The sequence below is a fragment of the Mesocricetus auratus genome, unplaced genomic scaffold (assembly GCF_017639785.1).
Source record: "Mesocricetus auratus isolate SY011 unplaced genomic scaffold, BCM_Maur_2.0 Super-Scaffold_100019, whole genome shotgun sequence".
Classification (NCBI taxonomy): Eukaryota; Metazoa; Chordata; class Mammalia; order Rodentia; family Cricetidae; genus Mesocricetus; species Mesocricetus auratus.
Window position 1 is genome coordinate 19400208 of NW_024429200.1, and position 23801 is coordinate 19424008.

The 23801-nt window shown below is 37.6% G+C and overlaps 1 protein-coding gene and 1 long non-coding RNA gene across 2 annotated transcripts in view; both read right to left on the reverse strand.

Moving 5' to 3' along the window:
• The window catches only part of Kcnd2 (potassium voltage-gated channel subfamily D member 2), a 494960-nt gene that overhangs the window by 120768 nt on the left and 350391 nt on the right, over positions 1 to 23801 (reverse strand). The gene's annotated exons all lie outside the window — the stretch shown is intronic.
• On the reverse strand, positions 10352 to 15761 carry LOC121132994. The gene is made up of 2 exons (XR_005869709.1): positions 12436 to 15761; positions 10352 to 12288 (listed from the first exon to the last, which is right to left on the reverse strand). It is a non-coding gene; the product is annotated as an uncharacterized LOC121132994 (long non-coding RNA).

The following is a 23801-nucleotide window of genomic DNA, read 5'->3' on the forward strand; positions in this document are numbered from 1 at the left end:
CACAGATTATATAAAAATAATTGTGTGTAAGTAATTGTGTGCCTATGGGGCAATGAAGAGAGCATATGGTTACAACAACAGTTTGAGAGTTCCTTGATTTTGCTTTAAACTTCTGAATATGGTAAGGAGTTGCTATGTGTTTTATTTATTTTGTTTGTTTAATTAATCACAGAAATTTTGAGATTGCATATGGAAATTTTAGATATTTACATAATTTACTTAATACTATCAGGACAAACAGACTTTGAGTAAAAACTTCTATTCATTGTCCCATGGGATAAAAAAAGCAATTTACCTATTTGTTTTGAGGTAGCATCAGGTTCTCATTCCTCAAAAAGTGCCCTATAACATGAAATATACTAGTCTTCATGCATTGTTGAACTTTGAAATCGATATTTTAATAATTAAAACATTCTGGATGAGAGATTTAATACATGTTTTCTTACCTTAGAGTCAATTCAGATACATATATATATATATATATATATATATTACAGGATGGTTAAAAATACAATACAACATAGTAAAAAACCATTTGGTTAAACGCGATTATTTATTTTGAAGCAAGTAGAATTTTCCCTTTGTTTATAATGAATGGGAATCTATACAGTGTACTGCCAGACGTTTTGTCTTATCTTGGCCAATAATAATGAATAAATTAAGAAATATGTCTTTAAGAAACAAGGACATATTCATTAAGATATATCCTTTCATTTTTTATATATGTGGTTGAATGCCATTTTTCTCAGAAGTATATGAAGGGTAGCTGGGTTCTTTCAAAGGCTGAATGAAAGAGGAGAGAATTTGCTCACATTGCTGCTAGGCTGCCTTCATCAGTCAACAACGCAGCAAATGGACACGCTGAAATATGCCCCTTTAATCTTGTTTTCTTCTTTCACTTACAGGATTTTCTATTTTTTGTTTTTTATCTAGTCCCAAATGCAATCTTCTATTATCAATGGTCTATAAGATTTGAATTATGTGTACTTCCTGAAAAACAAACTTACTACCTTTATTTGATATCAATACTATTTTATTTATAGTTATTTGTTAAAAATGAGCAGATCTTAAATTGAAATGAAAACTTTAAGGGCAGAATCTTTGTACTGCTAATGTTGCTTAATCCCTTTCAAAAATTCAATCATTTACTACAAAATTCAGAATTTCTTGTACTATGTCTGGGAAATCCTGGATGAAACAAATAGGTACATCATTCCAAGTGCTCCATGATAATTAAACTGTGCCATTATCTGGGGCTAAATTGAAGCCATATCTTAGAAATCCCATGTCTGGGTTGCAGGTATGCCTTAGTTGTTCAAATTCTTGCCATACAAACATGAGAACTTAAGTTCTGATCCATGGAACCCATGGAAAAGACTCAGTATAGTGGCACATGCCTGAAATGGGGGGGGGAGAGAGAGAGAGAGAGAGAGAGAGAGAGAGAGAGAGAGAGAGAGAGAGAGAGAGAGAGAGAGAGCAGAAGATTCATGGGTAAGGGGTCTGCTGGAGAAGTGAGTCTAGCTGAAACAGCAAGCTACAGTTCAGTCTCCAAAAGTGGCAAGAGTAACTGAGGAAGACATCCAACATTGCCTTCTGGCCTCCTTAGGTAACTGGACCTCAGCACACATGTGGGTACCCAGAGGGAAACTCTCTGTGTGTGTGTGTCTGTCTCTGTCCCTCTCTTACCTAGTCACTACCCCACTTTTGCATACTAGTGTGTGTCGTTCCACCCATTTACATTCAGACATTATGATCTAGTATAGTGATGATGTTTTTTTATCAGTGGGAAAAAATAGCCTAGGTCTTAAGATCTGGTTTTCTAAATAACTCAGTAACTTACTGATGGAATTTTACTTAGTTTCTCAAAGAAATTTGTAGACTCTTGTTTTAAATTGTACCAACTGACTATTCCATATGCAAATAGTTTACTGGGTAAGTGAGGGGGGGCAACCCCAGTGTTGGCCAGGTCCCAGAGAGGAGGCAAGGAGTTGGTGAAGGAAGAATGAGCTGGGCATGATGATTGAGAGAATCTTGCATCCTGACTAACTAGCAGCCAGAATGCTTCTTTATATATATATATACAGAATTCATTAAGTAAGGATAGATTCATGTTGTGCCAAAACTTAGATCATACCATTTTTGTTTATGGACTTGTGTTTAACATTTTTCTCTTATGCATCTGGGGTCATAAGTTTAGTCATAATTGATAAACCATGACAGAACAGTTATTTTTTACAATCATTTTCCCTCAAGTTTCATCGTCATTGACAACAGTTATATTTTATAGCCATTTTTACTCATCAACCCCATCAGATAATTTTTAAGGATCTAGAGGCTTATGACAGCTTGTTCTCAGGCTGATAGCTTTGTGGCTTCAAGGATGCTAAACCAAAAGAAAATCTCCAAGCCAGCCCAGACAGATTTCCATGTCCTAAGCAGTATATTATTAACTCTTTTTTTTTGAGTCAGGGTTTCTCTGTGTTGCTTTAGAGCCTGTCCTGGAACTCGCTCTGTAGACCAGACTGGCTTCAAACCCACAGAGATCTGCCTGCCTCTGAAGGGAGATGTCATTCTGTAAGTCTGTCTCTCTTACTGGTTGTTGATTAAAGCGCTGTTGGACAATAGGAAAGCAAGATAGGTGGGACTAGGAGTCGAGGAAGATTCTGGGAAAGGGAGGCACAGACAGTCATGATGTGGAAAGCCAGGGGAGTAAGAGGTTCAGGCCCTGTTCTCCCATAAGCGAAGACCACATTGAAATACTATAAGCAATTACGGGTTAACAATGAAGTCAGAGCTAGCTAGTAAGAAACCAAGCAAACGGCCAACAGCTTCATAATTAATATAGTGTCTTGTGTGTTATTTGGGACTGATGCAGCTCAGGGACCAGGCTGGCAGGAAGGCAACACATTACATTCCTCTGCCTCCTGAGTGCTGGGATTAAAGGCAAGCACCACCAACACCTGGTTTATTATTAACTCTTAATGGTCAGAGTGCCCAAGAAAAATCCACAGGCCAAAGGTGCTGCAGCTATTATTTAATTTCTGGCATAATATAATGTTTTACATTCTATATCTTTATAGAATTTGTTTATACGTCTAACTCTGACATTAAACCACTGTGGTTCTGCAGGAACTACCTTTTCTAAGAAAGGGAGGTCCTGACACCTCATTCTTTTGTCATCTTTTTACATCTTTCTTTGCCCATCGATATAAGTTTCTGGGTGGGGCAGAGGTAACTTTAGCTAATCTAACCTTGTTGCTGTATATGCCAATAATTACCTGAGTGTATATTGGGAGGAGGCTTGCAGTCTGATCTGGGGCCAACACCTCTAGCCCACTGAGTCATGTAGATCCTTTTTAATTTACTTTGTTTGATTGTCTTGTTCCTGAGTAAGCACAGGGTAGATATTTAAGGACTATCTCAGAGCCTCATGAAGAGACTTCTGGCTTCTTTAAGTGTCACAACCTGCAAGGCACAAATGAGACCATGTAGAAAAGGATATCTCCCTGAAAGCAGGAGGGCTGGTATGCTCAGGACTTTCCCGGGGAAGCATAGAATACTCCTGTGAGAAGGCATAAATGATTCATAAGGAATTTCCATCAATCCTATATCTTCAAGTTGTGCAAATATTAAACGTTCCCCAAGTATGCAACATGTGAAGATCAAAACCAAAAGTGGCACAGAGGACATTATGTGGTTGAACTTTGCTGGATCTTGTCAAGGAGCTGTGCTGGCCTTATGACTTTTGCCTTTTCCATCAGGTATGGCTGCGTCACTAGGCATATGACAGTGAATAGAATAACCATAGTCTCTGCACTTATCATTCACTGTAGACTCTAAATTATATTCTGAGACTAGATATTACAAATAGTGCATTAGTGAAAGCAACAAAGGCACTTTTAAGACTAAGAGAGTCAGTTCCATGTTTTGCAGTTAGAGTTCATGTTTTTATATTGAGAAAACAGAAGCATTAAGCTGAGACACTCAACAGAAAGTTTAAAATATTTAATTGTAATTACTATTTCTAATGTTTGCAGTTATAAAATCATCCTAAGGAATATTACCACTTGAAGTAATACATTTTTATGTTGTTGGTGAGAAAATATTAATTTTAAAAATAGTGGGTGTCAGTGAGGAGGCCTAGGTAATCTATGGGGCCTTGGGTAGTATTTATCCCTGCCGTACAAATAGAATTTGAGTGCCCATGCCGCAACATGGGGGGATCTCTCAGCCAGGACTCTTGGGGGGAGGGCCTAGGCCCTGCCCTGGATGAAATGACAGTTACTGGAGATCCACCATGGAGTGCTTCACCCTCCCTGGGGATCTGAGTGGAGATTGGGTAGGGGACTGGGGTATCTGGTGGGGCGGGCGGGGGAGCATGGGAGGGAGAGGGAGCTGGGATTGACATGTGAAACAAGATTGTTTCTAACCTAAATAAAAAAATAATTTAAAAAAATAGAATACTTACTTGACCCCAAGTAAGGGAATGAGCCTTGTGAATAAAGCAACAACTTCCATATCTATTTTGAAGAACAAATTCTTTCAGTCTCTTTCCCACAGACACTCTGCAATATGGCTGATACAAATATTTCCTTTGTATTACAGTCTTACTTACAGGTTCATATTTAGAAGATAAGTTTTCAAAACATTGGAATCCAAGAATAGTCAAGACAATTACTTAAATAAAATTAAGGCTTCCAGGCTGTGGAGCCAATACTCTTTAAGAGATCACATCATGGGGCTTTATTGTTCTTGTTTAGTTTCTGTTGCCATTGTTACAAATTCTGTTTCTAGCTTGTAAATTATATTCTGTGAATTTGATTGTTCAAAGCACTCTGTTACATGAATGGTTAGTTTTCTGGTCTTCTATACTCTGTACAAACTGTTATTTTTTCTCAGTTTGAAATAACATACACAAAGCTACAAACCTCTACAAACATTTATATCTGGAAACTGATTAAGGTTTGCTAACTTCTTAGTGCATGCAGTGTTTCAAACAGAATTATAGATACTGGTAAAGCAAAAGGTACATTTATGTTTTCACTTTCTAACATGTTAATGATCCGTTAGCCACCACTTGAGATACAGAAAATTCCAAGGATTCCCTAGGGGAAGGAATAAGAAAGATTTGCCAACTGCTAGAATTCTCTGTAAAGTCTTGAATATTGTATATCAGATCACGTAAAGGAGTTATTTTGTTTATGTGACTTTTAAATTCATATGTTATTCTATAATATGTTGCAATGCTGCTGAATAAAGTAGAATTGCAATAAATTAAGCTACACCTTGGTAGGTCTTTCCTAGTTCAGTATGTAAAGTTATTCATGGTTCAATTAAAAAATATATACAAGAAAATAAGAGTTTGCATTTTAAATAAATAATTTGTTATATTTGCCTGTTAAACAAAGCTAGCCTAGAAAACACACTAAATGTTAATATGAATATAACTTCAGACCTTTTATAATAAATAAGAAGATAGCATTATTCTAAAATGATTCATTTCAGAGACTCAATGAGAAATTGTAAAGAGACATAATTTAAGCTAGACAATAGGTGAAAGGTATGTATCATAGAGTGATAATCTAAGCTAGACAATTAGGTGAATGATATGTATCATGGGGAGTTTATATGGCATACCTATCTTCAACAGATTGTTTGGTTTCTTCAGTCATTGTATATATAATTAGATAGAAAACATCCTGCATACAGGTATAAAATTATACTTACAGGAAAATCATATCTCTTATGGATGACTCACATTTTGATTCTGGTTAAAAGTAAAGAAAAGTGATAAGCTTGCTTGTGGCCTCACTGCAAACACCTGGGCCATACACTTACAGTTTTGCTGTAAGGCCTCATGCTGTGACAGAGTCTACCACTGAACTGCTATCTTGGATGTCATCCAGAAGAAGGTAATTACTAGGAGTACCTGCTTTGAGTAAAACATACTTTTAGGTCATAGCCAAGGAAACCTTGTATTACACTTCATCTACGAGCACAGCTGGAATTTGATGCATAAAATCTGTCTACCAAATGTGGTGTTTGCATTATTTTTTAAGCTAGTATGGAATAACTAATGGGATCACTAGGTCAGAATGTCAAACTTAGTGGTTATCAGCACCAAGGTTTTGTTTTATGTGTGTATATGGTTTTTCTTGGATAACTTAAAAAAACAAACAAATGAACAAAACAAAGCAAACAGGGTGTAAGTAAAAATAGAAAGGGTTGAGAATAAAGGAAACTGTAAAACAAGCAAAGATGGGATAAGAAGGTTTTTGCACTAAAGCATGAAAGATGTTTCAGTGTGAACCATTTTAAGAAGACCAGAAACAAGATAACTGAACATATACAGAGGCGCGCGCACGCGCGCGCGCACACACACACACACACACACACACACACACACCTTGTAATTCATATATGTGAAAAAAAGCTTTCTGCAATTTTTTTACCTTTTTTTAAGTCAGATTAAGTGAGATGCTAAACATATTCTATGCTCTATTCAATTTTGTTCTGCTTCTGTTCATTAAAATATTTATTGACTACTACAAAGGAAGACAGCATATCATTAATGGGTCATAATATGTAGCTGGGGGAAAGTTACCACTGTTAATGAGTGGCTCTTTTTTTCTCTTAACTGTTTGTTTATTTTCTTTTTTAATCATTTTTTGAATTTTAAAAACAATCTTTTCTCATTTTACATAACAATCCCAGTTCTCACTGCCTCCCATCCTCTTGCTCCCCACACCTTCCCTCCACCCCACCCCCATCCATTCCTCAAAGAGGGTGAGGCCTCCTATGGGGAGTCAAGGAAATCTGGCATAACTCTTTGAGGTAGGACCAAGGCCCTCTCTAGGCTGAGCAAGGTATCCCTCCTAAGAGAATGGGTTCCAAAAAGCTATTTCAAGCACTAAGGATATGATGGGGGGGGGAGTCCTGTGTATATGTCAATAAAGCACTGTTGGCCAATAGGGAACCAAGATAGGTGGGACTAGGAGTCCAGGAGGAATCTGGGAAGGAGAAACACGAAGAGTCAAGATGTAACGCCATGGGGTAGGAAGCCCAGAAACCTCTCCGGTAAGAGAAATACTTAGATTAGCAATTATGGAATAAATACTTAAGTCAGAGCTAGTCAGTAAGAAACAAGCAAGGCCAACAGCTTCATAATTAATATAGCCTCCTGTGTGTTTATTTGGGACTGATGTGGCTCTGGAACCAGGCTGGCGGGAAGGCTTCCCTTTACAAGGATAGATCCTAGTCCCACTGCCAGTGGCTCCACAGACTCCCCAAGCCACACAGCTGTCACCCACATTCAGAAGGCCCAGTTCAGTCCCATGCAGTTCCCCGAGTCAGTCCAGAGTGAATGAGCTCCCACTAGCTTGAGTCTGTTGTATTTTTTATTTTAATTATGAGTGTGGGCAGGCATCTCTCTGTGGGTACAGGCACATTTCTGCTGGGGCCAGAAGACTGTGTTAGGTTTCCTGGAGCTAGAAGCTACAAGTGGTTGTCACATACCAGCTCCAGAATCCTAACTGTGTTAGTTACTTGATTCTCAGCTCTTTATGTTTTTAGTTACAGTCTGTTTGCTCAATTTTTCAAGCTACCCAAGGACAGCCATATATACCTACAACTGACCACCAAAGGTTTTAGCTGTGAAACATGCCTCTAGAGCTTGAAGTCAGAGTCCCATAACATGGATACGGAGACCCCAGCTTCGGGTTTCCGAGAGAGCGGCAAGAACTCAACCTGGGTCATCTCTGCAGCCCACAAACTTGGTTCTTTAAGCAAAATAAATAGAGAGGAATGAAATGCTTGTTTACACCACTGGAAGATTTGAGGACAGAGTCAGTTCCATCAGAATTTCAAGTAGTTGCATGACATCTCTTGAGAAAATAACATTTTTTTTTTTGGTTTTTCAAGATAGGGTTTCTCTGTGGTTTGGAGGCTAGCCTGTGACTAGCTCTTATAGACCAGGCTGGTCTCAAACTCACAGACATCCACCTGCCTCTGCTTCCAGAGTGCTAGGATTAAAGGCGTTCACCACCACCACCCGACTCTCTTGAGAAAATAAAAGCTAATTATGGTGGCACTATTTACATGTAGAATGCCACATATCACATGTGTATTCTAATAACATTCTTAGATATGGTTTCTCATTTTATACTTACCACAGCTTTGTTAGTCTGTTACAAAATTATCATTTCAGCTTCTACTTCAGGAAATCAATCCTCAATCAGAGAATACTTCCCCCTCCCTCTTCAAGGTAGTAAATAGCAAACATATTTTAATACAGGGAATATGATTATAAAATTAGTTTAAGCCTGTTGAATAAAAACTAATTTCTTTCCTTTTATCAAACAATTTTTTCTTCATGACTTGCCCTGTACTACACCTCAAGGCCACAAAAGTAATTAATACTACTCTGATAGCCTCACCTAATGAGGAATAAATATCTTATCTGAGGGACATTTCAATATCACCATAAGTAACAGAAAAACAAGTTATCTGTATTGTGCAGCCATCGCCTGTGGCCCAGCCGTACAGAGATCTGCACTCACTGGTAGTGTCTTTTTCACAGACCAAGGTCTCAGGGGATGCAAAAGACACTGTTACTTCCTGGTAACATTAGCACAGTTCAGAATTCTCTAGATACAGATGGCCGTCTCCTCTGACTATGTGCATATTAAAGATTTGTAATTGCAACAATATGGATAGTCTACACAGGATTAATTGAGGCAAATTGCACATTACAATACACAAAAGAAGCTCAATTCATTAGGCTCAAGGCTTAGTTTCCTTCTTCCATTTCACATAAACTTAAAAACTGATATTCATAATACATAAAATCTACCATACAATTCAAATTAGTTTTGTTTTATGTGATCTGCAAATGTAAACATATTGGGAAATAAATCAGACTATCACATACAGATGCAGAATTGATGTGAGAATTTGTGACAAATACTAAGGTACTCTGTCCTTGTTTTGCTATTATCTTTAGAGCCAGCTAAGTATATAATACTCTTCTGTGTCTAACTGTTACCTAGTTTTGAACCCTAAATTATACCACATACTTCATAGGAAATCTGGCTGTTACTGAAAATTTACTAATCTTTTGAGGAATTTAATTGTCATCACTTAAAAATATCGTGTTAACTCTGAAAGAAATTCTAAAGGAAGGCTCCAGAAACAGGAGAAAGTCAGCATTTCTCTTGAAAACAAGCATACTGCTTTTAAAGACATTAGCTGGAAGAACAAGCAGTTCTCTGGATATACGTCTTCTGACAATGTTGACAAGATGGCAACATAACACAGTGTATACCCTAAGGATCTTTAACTTACCCTCCTGCTGGAAGACTTGGAGAAGGAAGGGGGATGCTTTTCGCACTAGAATTGATGAGGCTCTCCTGTGAATGTGATGATAGCTTTGGCCCCTTAGTTTTCTCAAATGAATGGTGATGATGGGTGTATCCAGGAATATCAAGTATAATACAACAAAAACATAATCTTAAATTTCACGTTCTTGTTATTCTCAATAAATAGTCCCAGTTACCAAAGCCAGAATCATGACAATATTTTGTCTAATCATTCAACTCTGAGTATTCAGAGATTTTATTGTCAAAACATAATGCCAAATAATGCATTTTGCTTTCATGTCTGTTTCATGACCCATTTCCGAGAATTGTATCACCCATCTCCTAGCACATTTAATCTTTTCTACTGTCTTTCCACATGCTGTTACTTATGTAGCAGCAAAGAGAATCATCTAATACCAACACATTAGTCTAACGATGAAGCTCCCTGGCAGCCAGCCTTCAATGCAGTCCTTATCAAACCGAATAAAATCCAAAGACCTTACACTGTTTTCTAATATCTCAAAGGATTCACACTCTCTTCTACTTTATTTCTTCTTCATGTTCTTCTACACTGGTCTTTGCAGTTTGTGGTCTTGCTTTTTAAATAACCCAAACGTATTTGTTTGTCCCATTGAGCTGTGTGTTGATATGCCCCAGTATTCAACTACTCGGAGAGAGAGGTCATTATCATAGTTTGAACTTTAAACTTTAAAGCATATTGTTCAATTATATTATGTCATACATTTTACAGGTATTTGAATAACCATCTGAAATCTGCAGATGTTATCAGTTATAGAGACCATGTCTAGGATGAATGAAGCCCTAAATTTAATGCCTACCAATGCATGTGTTCTCTCTCTCCCCACCCTCTCTTTACACACACACACACACACACACACACACACACACACAAACACTCCCTACACAAGTTATTGTCAGTATTTTATCAGTATATATAATCAAATCTTAAACTCAATGAAACAGGAGACATTTGCTGAATGAGTATTAATTTTATTTTGTAGAATAGAATACAGGTGAAATGTTCACTACATTCTTGTTTGTTCCAGTGTCCCGACACTAGCTTCATATATACAAAGAAGAGTGTACTACTGTTTTTTTCCTTACACTTTTTCCTAAAATCTATAAATCAAAGGTGCTTTGCTAAGCATGACACTCAAAATTCTCTAACATTATTTGGAACTATGGACATGCATATGTAATATGTTCAATAACATGTGAATTTAAATTGTAATCCAATATGATCACATCTTAGATATTTCTTGCCATTAGTTTTGAAAGTGCATTTGCTTTATTCACCTCATTGTAAAACCCAACCTGACTGATTAATACATGATCAAGTTCCATGAAGTAAGAAATTCCCAAAATATGAAAGTCAAAGCAATCCTAGTCACTTTAAGAGGCCATTACCCAGATCAATTGGTTTCAAGGAAAAGGTTTCTTTGGATGGGAAAAATGGTTCCTTTGGAGGAAAACTCATAGTTTGACACACTTTCATATCAGCCCACAAAGGCATACTGTTAGGAAACCAAGCCCTGGAGAAGCAGTTGTTCGTTCTGTTTTAGTCCTGTTTTCTCATACAATGGTACAGAGTAAGTGGATGATTTATGGAACATGACATTCTAGTAAGCACAAGCAAGATGAGTAAGTGACTAAGGGAACCACTAGAGACAGTACAAACATCATCTTAGCTATTGGAAAAACGAAAGTGCTTTAGTTAGCTTGTATATGTGTCAATGAGAAGGTAGGTGTTTTTGAGTACATTCCAGGTGAACTAGAATTCATGTCAACCTACAGGAGAATAAAGGACATTTTTTCCTGGGAAGGGAAAAGTCTCCTTATTTGTTTTTAAAAGGAATAATTCATTCGGCATTTGCACTGATTCTGTATTCCCAGGCTAAGCCATTATACATTAGGATATCTTAAATTGGACCATTTTGGCCTTTATAAATAGAGATTTCTAGTTCTACTGTGATTTACAAGGTATTTGTCAACCCAAAATCTGTCCAAAAAAATTGAACACTTGGGTTCCAGTGTTGGAGAACCAACGTCATTGCTTCTTTCTCTCACCTGTGGTTAAGCCCAGTATTGCTTATAGATTTCTTCAGCAAAAACAAAGAGCAACAGATGCTTCTGTGCAGAATCGCAGTAGAATTGGATTCAGTATTGTACATTCTCAGGTTATTATTGTGTTTATCTTGTATTGTCTTAGTAAAACAATACTTTTCAAATTGACAGAGCCTCCACTTTCTGTGCAGGTCAAATCTGGTTTAGATGACCTATATGTTCTAAGAGCCTAGTGTGAGAGCAATTAAATTATTAGTAAATTCAGATGATGCAAACATTAAGGCTTGGTTCTATTTTTTTCTACTCTGTTTTCCCTCAAGTCTATAATGATGTATTCATCTGTCTAGTAATTTCTTGGGAGCATTGTTTCATAAATTTATGAAATAGCACAATTCATTCCATAAAGTACCTTTGTTTGTGTAAATAATCATAATTTCTGAACTTTTCAAAAACCTAATTAAAAACTTCTGTGTCATATAGTTATCTTGTAGTATAGAACATTTCCTGGCATACATTGGCATAGTAAAGGAAGATTCAAGCCAAGGATTACTGCAGTTTAATTGGGTTTAGTTCAGGAGCTTATACATATAAATAGGGAAGTTTATGTGTAAAAAGAGGGTGTGTTGGGAAATAAAATCGAGAAGACTGTTGGCAAAGAAATTCAAGTGAAGCAGATGAGTCCCACAACTGCAAATAAAATGAGATGAGGTAGATGACTGCTTAGATTTCATTGAAGTTGAAGGGGAGAGGAGGTCAACTTCAACATGGCTATAAGCGCTTCTCCTTTGCCGTGTGACATGTCAACTCCCTGAGGCATCGTCTGAGGAGTCCAAACTTTCAAAATAACCTTCACGAAGGTAAAACATGTTGTTACTGAATTGTTTATCTAGATATCACCTTACTCACAAAAATATACAGACTCCAAAATCAGTATAGGCAGATTGATTAGTTTTATCAAAGCCATATTTAGGACTATGAAAAAAAAAACATTTACCTGATACACCAATTACAGGAGCATGGACTTTTCAGTTTGACTTTGGTTCATGTCTTTTAAAGGGATAAGAAGATAGTATTTAGCAATTTTAACAATGAAAAGATGTAGAAAAGATAGTAATTCTACTCCCTCAAATGACAAAGGACCTTAAAATGAAGATAAAGGATAAAGGACTTGTCTATATGGAATTTCTGCTTCTATAAGGAATGAGCTATACAATAACATAATGGCACAATAATTAAAGGAGAAGAAATTAGTTTTGTAGGAAATGAAATAAATGAAATAAATGATGAATTATATACTTGTCTGATCCTTTAAATCGTACCTTTTTTTCTCTTGAAGCTTTAGTTCTGGAGGTATCTATGGTCAAGGAGACAGGCACAGGGAGCATTTGAGTTTATATATTATGCCATTTTTCTAAATTAATTTGTAAGAGCTAATATAAAGATATGCTAGAACAAAACAAAAATGCATTTAAAGATCCAGTTTGCTAGTGTACAGAGTACCATACACCTTTGTCAAAATCTATGGTTGTCTTTGTGGAATACCTAGATGCTAATAAACGCAATTCTACTAATAAGATATTCATTGAAATTTCTTCTCTTTCACAAATTTAATTTATAAAATTATATATATATTTAATTAAACAGAGTCTGGGAATCACACATATTCAAATTAATCCATAGAAATACAATTATTTGACGTCTTTCTTAAAATGCCTTAAATGTAGCAGGGTAAGACCCTTATAATTATAGCACTCATGAATTTATCAATATTCTTGGTAGAATAGAGAATACGATTATAAGTGCTGATAAAGGGCAATCATATATACAGTATAAGAAGTACCTCATTGTTTTGAGACTAAATTTAATGACTGAAATATACTTCTTAAGACATAATTTTGCAGTGAACTATGGATATCTGTATGTGAGCATGAAATAGTTAAACAATGTGATATTAATAAAGAGACAAAACATAATTATGGAAAAATAAGGTGAAAATATTTGTAAAAGGAATAGGCATTTTGCAACAAATGGACATAGTTACCATCTGTCAGAAAATTCCATAATTTATTTAATACCTTATCAGCAGGATACCTGATGCATTATTTCATTCACTGCTGAATGCTTGTTAATGATTTTATGCAATGAAAAACACCACTGTACATACAGAGAAAGTATGGTGAAGAACAGAGCTATGCAACCAAATTACAGCACTAAGTCTTTACTTCATGAAATTCAAGTTTAATTGTGTTAGATAGGGGATTTGAAAGACAAGTTATAGTGCTCATTTCTGAAATAGCTGTTTGCTGAAATGCAGCCCCAGTTGTTTACAAGCCTTTATATACAAACTTAGGGACAAATGAGCAGAGATGCAATGGTTGTTATTGCTCATTTGTAGGAAGCAATTCACAAAAGACATATCTTGGACAGAGAGAAGAATCAGCTAGGGTGTTGTCAGGTGGGTTGGGAAAACCACAAGAACCAAGGTTTGAGTTCATTCTAGATGAGACACACTGAGGAGGCTGGATAGGTGGGAATTATTGTGCTCAAACGGACTTCCTGTGGTTGCAGAAAATATAACAGCACTATTACTGCAGGGTACAACCCATGGAGTCAAAACACCACGAAGCAAGGTTTTCTTCCTTTGAAACATCCATTTCGTTTCCAGCTCTGTTGGTGGTTTCCACAGAGCAGCTCAGGCAGAGTCATGTCATAGTTCCAGGGTACCATAACTTTGGGTGATATTTTCAGTATCATTACTAAGAAGTCTTAAAAGGTCACTTTCTCAAAAGACTCACCTTGGAAAAATTTATTTTTCACCTTACTGTGTAGAACACACACACACACACACACACACACACGCTCATCTGTGTTCATTGCCACTCTATTCACATTTGTGAGGAAATGGAAACAACAAAAATAAAATCCTTTTTACACTGGTATCTTTGAGAGTTCAAACTGTATGTCCTGAAGCATATGTTTCTTTCTAATATAATCAGTGCCATCAGGAGTTTTGAGACACAGATTAGAGTTTTAGAAGCAACCATCTCTGTTCCCTGCTTTACACCCTTTACTCTAATTCTAACTACATTAGAAGGAAATCACAAAAAAATATCATACAGTCTACTCACATCCTAAGAGCAAAAAATAGTTTATTTCTGGGATGACTCATGCTTCCTGAGAACGAAGGGTAAATCACCAGTCTTTCAAGGCTAGTCTAGATTTAAGGGTAGGACAACTGAAAATTACTTTCAAAGTTCATGGCTCATCACCAGACCTTTCTTTAAGATTCAGACCCAGCGATGCTAAGTAACAATGAGGGCTCAAGGCAGGACACACGGAACTCTATCTCCCTGGGAAGCAGAAATAGAAGAGATTTTGTGGGTGGACAGTTGTGGGTAGGAATGAGAACAGTAGGGAGAAGGCAGAGGGAGGGTGATGGATAGACTACTGGAATGGGGGAGACATTTGGATGTGATGTGAAAACCTAATGTGGTGGAAACTCCCTGGTATATTATGAGGGTAATCCTAGCAAAGACTCCCAGTCATGTGGGATACAGAGCCTGAAATGGCCATCTTGTGTCACGACAAAACGCTTCAAGCAGTGGGACAAGGATATCAATCCAGCCCCAAAAGCTTGGACCTTTGACTTGGCCTGTTTGCAAGATGTGCTGGGGTAATGGTGGCACCAAACTTGTTGGAGTGGCCAGCCAATGACTCTTCTAACTTAAGACCCAAGCCAGGAGAGGGAACCCAAGCCTGACACTGCTTGCATGACCAGAAACCAGAGGCTTGATAGGTCAGGTACTTGAGAAAGAACCAAACATGACTGGCAAAATGAAACGGTCAATTAAAATGATATTCTGCTATACTCATAAATTGGTGCCTGGTTCAGTTGTCATCGGAGAGGCTTCAGCCAGCAACTAATGAGAGCAGATGCAGAGACCTATAGTCAACCATTAGACAGAGCTTGGAACTCCACATAAGAGAGGATGGAAGGATTGTAGGAGCCAGAGCAACTAAGCAACTCATAACCACTGAAGCAACTAAGCAGGGTTCACAGAGAGTGAAATGACAACCAGGGAGTCTGTGTGGGCCTGACCCAGGTTGTCTGCATCTATGTCATGGGTTGTTTAGCTTGGGTTTTTTGTGAGATTCCTAATAGTGAGAATGGAGGGGGCTGTCTCTGACTCTGTTTTGGGAAGCCTTTCCCTCCTACTTGGTTGCCTCATCTAGCCTTGACATGAGGGTTTATGCCTAGTCTTTTTTTTTTTGTTTTTTGTTTTTACGAGACAGAGTTTCTCTGTATTGTTTTGGAGGCTGTTGGTCCAGCCTGGCCTCGAACTCACAGAGATCTGCCTGCCTCTGCCTCCCGAGTGCTGGGATTAAAGGCGTTTGCCACCACTGCCCGGCGGTTTGTGCCTAGTCTTACTGTAATTTGTTATGCTGTGTTTGGTTGACTAACAATTGTGTAGTACAGGTAGTCAGTGTTTATCTTGGGTCAGATAATTGATTCGTTTCCTCAGTAGAGCAGCAATGTAGGCATCCAATGTAAACCTTCTTAGATTTTTGTTCCTCCTCAACCTAGATCAGAACCTGCATTTGAAATACCCATTGGGTCATTTTCACATTAGCATCTGATGGACAGCAGTCCAGGACACTCTCTAGTGCTCCTTTCTTAAGGAATAGGGACAGCTAAGACCAGTTCTGTAAGTTTTCAGATAAAGAGGTAGGTATCTGGTTTCTAGATCTTTTTAAAATTTAAATTAGAAACAAGCTAGTTTTACATGTCAATCCCAGTTCCCTCTCCCTCCCCTCCTCACCTGCCCCCCACCAGACCCCTATCCCATCTCCTTTCTGCTCCCCAGGGAGGGTGAGGCCTTCCAAGGGGGATCTTCAAAGTCTGTCATATCATTTGGAGCAGGACTACCCCTGCTCTCTAGGCTGAGAGAATATCCCTCTATGTGGAATGGGCTCCCAAAGTCCATTCGTGTACTAGGGATAAATACTGTCCACTACCAGAGGCCCCATAGATTAACCAGACCTCCAAACATCCATGTTCAGGGGGTCTGGAATAGTACTATGTTAGTTTCCTAGCTATCAGTCTGGGGTCCATGAGCTCCCCTTGTTCAGGTCAGCTGTTTCTGTGGGTTTCTCCAGCCTGGTCTCACCCCTTTGCTCATCACTTCTCCCTCTCTGCAACTGGATTTCAGGAGTTCAGCTCAGTGTTTAGTTGTGGGTGTCTGCTTCTGCTTCCATCAGTTACTGGATGACATATAAGGTAGTCATCAATCTCATTATCGGAGAAGGGAATTTAAGGTAGCCTCTCCACTATTGCTTAGATTGTTAGTTGGGGGTTTCTAGATCTTTAAATGCATTCACAACAGTTCCCTCATTCTATACTTTGGGAGACCAGCATTAATTTCTTTTAGTAGTAGAACTGTCATGATCCCGCCATCACCCGAGAAGCCCTAACATGGAGAGGTTCCATTTACTCAGCATTGCCACTTTGGGGATCAAGCTTCCAGCACAGAACCCTCTGGTGATACTCTCATGTCACATCCAAGCCTGAAAACAAGACCTAATCTATAGTGTCAAAGTCTTCATCAGAAGGCTGGTTTTGCCAACTGGTTTTACTCCTGTATTCTTTATGGTTTGGACATTAACTCATAATTTTCCATCTTTATAAGCTGTTTTACCTTTTTACTTTATATTTTATTGTGATAAAATGTTTAAAATGTTTATACATATAAACACATCCATACAAACATCCCTTTCTCTCACTACTAAAGCTATTAAGGTCAATAAACATGTTCAACATGATTGTATGAAAGGAGATCACTACATACGATCAATTGTATTTCTGTATGCAAGCAGTAAACCACCTGAAAACAAATTGAAAAAAACCAATTCGTTTTATGATAGTTTTAAAAATCAAATACTTGGAAAGAGTAGAACAAAAGAAGCAGAAGACTTACATACTTAGAGCTCTAAATCGTTGAGGAAAACACCTAAGTGTGAAAGTAAGTAGAATGACACCCTGTGTTGAGTTAGAAGGCTGACTAGTGTCAATCTGGGACAATTACCCAAACCAATCTGCAGATTGGAAGAATCTCAGTAGATTTTTCTGACGAAATCGACAAGCTGATTCTGAAATTGACATGCATATTTAAGAAACTCCCAAACAATCTTGAAAACACAAATCAAATTTGTGCAACATCACCTCCCCAATACTAAGGTTAACAAACCTACAATAACTGAGATAATGCACCAATGGTTTACATTGGCTTCTATCTAGATTATTTAACAGGTATGTGAAATGCTGTAAACATTTGGTAAAACAATTCCACATTTCCTGGAAAAGCTTAGTATTGAATTACCAAATAGTCCATCATTTTCAATCCTAGGTACTGTGCACAATGAAAATAATTTTAAAATATTTACATATCTTCTACATGAATGCTATAGAAGAACTTATCAAAAGAGACCAAACACGGAAGGAACACAAGGTCTAACCAATAAAATGAATTGGTAAAATGTGATGTATGCAATGGACTACTGTAAAACAAAACACTGAATTATGTACTATTACATGTTACAATAAAGGTAAGCTTGAAGATAATATCCTAGGAGAAAAATGATAGATATAAAATGACACATGTTATGATTCCATTTTTAGAAAATTCCCAGAATATTAATATTCACAGATACACAGGCTGTAGAGAGGGAGTTTGGAGGAGAACACCACTAGGAGCAATATAGTTGTTTCTCAGGGCCAGAAAGACATTGTAGGTTGAAATAACAATAACTCATGATTGTGCAACAGTCTCCAGCTTTGCCAAATACAGCATGGGGAGTGAAAATAAACTTTGTTGAGAAAGGTTAGGACATATGCAAAAAAGATTTTGGTGATTTTTAATTCAATAACAACAGTACTAATTTTTCAAGATACATAGCAATAAAATTACATCAATTTTTATTCTAAATATTCTTATCATCTGAGTGAAGCAACACTGCAGTTACATAGGACAGGGACAATCTGTGGCAGGATTTCTTATAAACGATGAAGGAACACACATGCTACCTGCAGCAGAGTTATAATAGAATGACTTAGAGGTCACAGCCATGGGTGTTTTTTTTTTTATTGTACTCAGACAAAGTCTGATGCATCATTACAAAACACTTTCCTTGTTTTGCACTTAACACAGCACTGAAAAGTAATGTTGCTTCCCACAATGATTAAAGCATAATTACATATGTAAAAATAAATCAAACTTCTGTATATTCAAAACAAGAGAATACAAATAGCAACTGTGTTCATTTTAATTGTCTGAGAGAACCGTGAATCTGGTTGTGTTTTGTAAAAGGAGAGACATAACCTTAGTTTAAAACCACTGAGGATAAAGGACTGGAGAAGCAGGGCTGCTTTCTTCAGGCTATTTTGTAGAGCAGTAGGGAGGGTCTTGTTTTATAATTCATTCAAAGTGTCAGGTGCTGTGTTACCCATTTTAAACTCGTATTACTACATGCTCCTATTCAACATGGCTTAAAGGGCGCCTCCCATTTTAGAACCAAAGAAATTGAAGATTCATAGATTGAGGATATATAAGTAACAAGTCCTGTGATAATGTCCCAAATTCAGGCTTATTTGATTACAAGGCCCAAGTATTGAGCAAACCTCACTATTTGTAATTAAAGCTTCATAAGAGCCTGTATAGACCAAAGGGCATGATGTTATGTTTCTCATTACACAGGGCTGAATATTCAATGCCAGTTTTACTAAAAGGCTTAAGAATCACTGTGCTTTTTAAATTTCTTATTGGAAATATTTTTCATAAACATATCCTGATTCCTGGTGGCTCTCCCTCTATTCCTCCCAGTTACTTTCCACCACCTGAACACCCCCCCACACACACACACAAAATCTGCAAAAGTCCGTGTCCATACTCAGGTGTGTGTCATATACTTTGTTCCCGAACATGTCTCTTTTCCTTAACCACCATGTTTAAAAACTTTATTAACACCCCATTCAGTAAACTGTGACTCTGCTTCAAATAATTAAATAAAAGCCACTATGCTGTGCATATTGTAGTATTGTCCCTGGTAATAAAGACCACAGAAACCTTCCCTACTGATGTGTACTAAAGAAGAGCATAGAGGGTCTAGTGCTATCCAAAGAGTTGGGGAAGCATTCAAAGCAAGGGATGCTAAGCAAGTGTGGGATCAAGACCTGTGCCTCTCCCTCTTTACAGAGCATCATGTGTTTCTCACTACATTATAAAACATAATGTATATCAAACACAGGGCTGGACTGCCCAGAGAGACTCCTAGCTATGAACACAGTGTTTCTGAGGAATTTTCTACCTGTTTCTCAGAAAAACTGGAAGTCTCAGTCAGTTTTAATCTAGGCTAGGCTTGCAGCACAGGTGCAGACAACTTAGGATATGGAGAAGCAGGTGCCTCAAAAGACGCCACTGTCATAGACTGTTTTCCATGTTGAGAAAAGAGAAAAGATGCTTCCCAGTGTTTTATTGTATTTGAACTTCATATAATTCCTAAAATGATATGTTCTTTTATGTAAAGGGACCAGCCCCCTGCTTTAGCAGCCATGACAGGCTAACATGTGCTTGTCTGACCTTGCCCCTCCTATCCTACTCACTAGAAGGTCAGACACCATCCTCGTGGCAAGGAACCAACCAGAAGTTAGATGGTGGGGCTGTGCTTTGCGGCTCTGGGTGTGCTTTATGGTACAACTGCACAACAGTGATGTGCAGAGCATAGCAACCTCCATGGAAGGGCCTGTAGGCCATAACAACCTAGTTGACCAATCTATATATGACAGATCACTCAAGCCTGAAAGTTCACCAATCCTGAGACTGTTGTATACCCCTAGACACTCCCCTTGCTCTACCCAATATATTCCCTGCCTGTGGCTCCCCTGGGTCCTTCTCCAAGCATCTGCCATGATGAACAGACAAAGGGCCTGAGCTAATGGGGTTAGCTCATTAAACAATAATAGAAGACTCTTTGCTTTTGTATTGAAAAGGGTCTCTTGGTGATTTTGGGGTTTCAGAATTTGGGCACAACATTGATGTAATGTTATAAATGAAGTGAAAATAATCAGAAATAGTAAATAACCACTAATGTGCCAGTGGGGAAGATGGTTAGAGCTTTAATTCCACATGTAGCATTATTTCTGCTGCACTCTGATCCATATTTGTGCCTGGATTGAAGTATTTCTGTATAGCTTAACAGTAAATGAATCCCTTATATAATTTGTGAAGAATTCTTTCCTGCTTTTGTCCAAGGGCAAAAGGGAACATTTCAATAGATTTATAAGAGCAATATTTACTCTCACAAACCCCTTCTTTCTCTGAGTCCTTATTCCTACCTTTCCTACTTTATCTCAAGAATTTGTTTACAGACATTTCTGTCGAAACAACCACAATCATAAGAGAAGATGATGAAATGTATCTTATTCACGGTGGATATCTTTCTGATTTTGCGCCATCCATTCCTCAAGCAGTTGAGGATTTTTTTCCCAAAAATTATTTATAAGGGGGGATTTTTCTTCACCTTTCTCCTTACTCTTTCTATTATAAACTCATACCATATAATTTTAGTAAATTTTTTTGAAGAATGCAGAACATTCCAGGTTATTATTAAAGAAGAATGGTGTTATTTTCATCTCCATCATCTGCACAGGTGACTCTTCTCTCATCCCCAGTGCTGACATTGAGTCATGGAGTACTGAGCACCACTTATTTTGTCCATCTCTGTTGAATAGGTCACTGCCAGAGGCCAAAGCAGCTAGAATGAGGTGACAAAGAAGAAAACAAACAAGAAAAATGCATCCTATAGCTCAGTGGTATAGCTGTTAAAAAAGAGAGGTAAGAGATGAATGCCAAAAAGAGGACATTTGCAAATGATGGAGGATTACCAAGAGCCACCATTTTTCATAATAGCACATTAAACGCCCACGGATCTACAAAACAAAGAACTCTGCTCACTGTAGAGAATGTTCAAATTCTCCCTTGATGCTATTTATTTAACTTTGTTATTTACACCACAAAGGGCTGGAGTGGAGGCAATCGAGGTGCCAGTAGTCACGGAACTGTGCAACTCCAGCTCAGTGCATAGGGAAGAGCAATAGCTAATGGTGTCTGCCGCAGCAGGTCCTAAATTCTTTGCTCTTATCTTCACTAGACAGTTTTATATTTGAGATTTCCCTTATCCACCTCTTCTAGCTGATCAAATTGCAAAAAAAAATCACTGAGTGTAATTCTATATCGGTCTTACATGTGAGCTGGTAGACTTATAAATTAACTAAGTAAGAAAGGGTTATATATTCTAAAGGGCATTGCAGCTCAGTGATGGGGATGGGCTTTAATGCTCTGAGTGGATGATTACAAGGTTTTTAAATGTAGAGAAGTACTATGTAATAGTCGGGTGGGTTCACAGTATGGAAGAACTATGAGAATGCACAACTCCTGATCCACAGTGCGAGTTTACTGTGCTGTATAGTATATAACGTAAATTCAGTTTTTAGCTGCCACCTGCATTGTTTATAGAGGAGGGCATTCTGAAAAAGAGGGCTAAAACTTCATTTTCTGTCTACTTTAGCTTTGTAAACAATGGCCACTCTTTTCAACTATTATGGTACACAGTGCAACTAGATGTGCCTTGGAAACTATCTTATCAAACATACACATATCTCTTGCTGTGACATTATATATTGAATTCCCTTTTCTTTCCTGGTCCTGTCTCTTCTGAGCAGACTTTTATATGCAAAACTGGTCACTGGTTAAGTCTTTGTGTTATCTACCGTAGCTCTACACCAAAGCATCAGGGACATTAGTTCATGGGTGTGGCATGCACTGGTGTAACAGGGGTATAAAAACATGAGGAAGTACAATGAGGTCACACAATGAAAGGTGTGCATTGCCTTTTTTTTGTTTTGTTTTGTTTTTCGAGACAGGGTTTCTCTGTGGCTTTGGAGGCTGTCCTGGAACTCACTCTTGTAGACCAGGCTGGTCTCGAACTCACAGAGATCTGTCTACCTCTGCCTCCCAAGTGTTGGGATTAAAGGCGTGCACCACAACCCCCCGGCTAAGGTGTGCATTATCTTAACTGTTACTTATGGATCTAAGACACCCACTAGAATAGCACATGTCTTTCAACAGGATGCACACTGTGTTTTTGTTAACATTTAGTATAAAGCTTTGAACAGTGAAATATAATAAATTTCTGGTTGAATAGGTACATGGTGTCAAACATATTTAACCAACTTTACAGATAAAATGAATCTCAGGGAAAAGAATCAGCCATAAAATGTTGAACAAAATTAAAGGAGATTAGATATTTATATCTAATGTACAGCTTACATTTTTTTTATCAACAAAAAAGTGACACACAAGACATTTCATCACTTCATTTGGTTGCTCATCTAACAGTCACAAGATGATGTAGAAGTTGTATCGGGACACATTTCCAATTCTGTATGTCACTGAAATTTTATAAAACTTTATAAGAACTTATCTTGAATTAATTAAAAGGGATTTTCCAAACACTTTCCACAGTTCTCTAAGTGAAGGCCAATGCTGTTTTAAGATAAATAGTAGTATTCACCTGGTAATTAGACATATCACTGTCAGTCTCCTTTTTATAAAAAATAAATTTGCTGTTCTTCATGTTCACTTGGTTGATTCTGAATGAATACTTAGCCAATTATCTGAAACCCACACTAATATAATTTTAGGTTTATCTGGAAAAGTGACATGCTTAAATGTCAAATATTCTGTCCTCATAAATCAGACTTCACTCAAATCTATTCCAGTGACAAAAATTTGAATCTTTTACATACCTGGTAACTCAGAAAGTTTCTGGAATTTTGTTTATTTTTAATGTTATGAAATTTTAATATTTAAGAGTAGATCTAACTGATCCTAAAATGCTATTTGATTTGGTCTGCTTAGGGAACATTAGGGATGGAGCACTGAGCCTCAGTGAATGACTGAAGTGTGACTCTGTCCTGTAGTTGTTCAGTATGTAAATCCCTGGGAAGGACTCCCACTTTCCAAAATGAAGTGCTTTTCCTAACATTAGCCAGTAAAGGCTATCTTAAATGCCCTTTAAGTGAGCACATTAATAACTTAAGGATTCCCAAGATCAGAAGACAGAGGCTCCTGTGCTAAAATCACAGTTGTTCCAATACAGGATATTTAAAAAATGACTCATTTGTATGCGTGTAAGCATTTTTCCTGCTATGTAAGGGCATTGCATGTGAGCCTGGTGCCCATGAAGGCCAGAAGGGGGTGTAAGATTTTCCCAGGACAGAAACTAATGATGAAGGTTGTAAGTCAC